The 374-nt window shown below is 34.5% G+C and overlaps 1 protein-coding gene across 1 annotated transcript in view; it reads right to left on the bottom strand.

Annotated features, from left to right (window-relative positions):
- Positions 1–135, bottom strand: part of LOC114289777 (tubulin alpha-1 chain) — a 3671-nt gene extending 3536 nt beyond the window's left edge. The window contains exon 1 of the mRNA XM_028233543.2: positions 1–135. This exon is cut by the window's left edge and continues 211 nt beyond it. The gene's annotated coding sequence lies outside the window, so the exon portion shown is untranslated.
- Between the last annotated feature and the right edge of the window lie 239 nt (positions 136–374).

Below are 374 nucleotides of genomic sequence, written 5' to 3'. Positions count from 1 at the left end.
TGGGGCTGCGTTCCAGGAGGGCTCTTGCTTAAATAGGAAGGGCGGGGGGTGAAGAGATCATCACAGATAGGGATATCTTAACCGCGGTTAAAGCCGGCTGCGATAAAAAACAATGAAATCTAAACTTAACCAATTAAATTTAACCATGGTTTAATTCACCCTTCTTTGGCGGGCGGTTCGAGAATTAAAACTAACGGTACTGTTTCAAGATAATCACGTGAGAATTGGCGATACGAAACTCGTTTTTTTTTTTTTTTTTTTTTTTTTTTTTTTTTGGGGATAATTTGAATGGTTTATATTGTAAAATTCGTTAAGTAAATTATTTATACAAAAAATTAAGTAAATTGGACATCAGTAATCTCATAATAAGAGCA

This window comes from Camellia sinensis, chromosome 1, assembly GCF_055761805.1.
Source record: "Camellia sinensis isolate YWXY chromosome 1, ASM5576180v1, whole genome shotgun sequence".
Lineage (NCBI taxonomy): Eukaryota > Viridiplantae > Streptophyta > Magnoliopsida > Ericales > Theaceae > Camellia > Camellia sinensis.
This window is presented reverse-complemented; position numbering and strand designations above follow the sequence as displayed.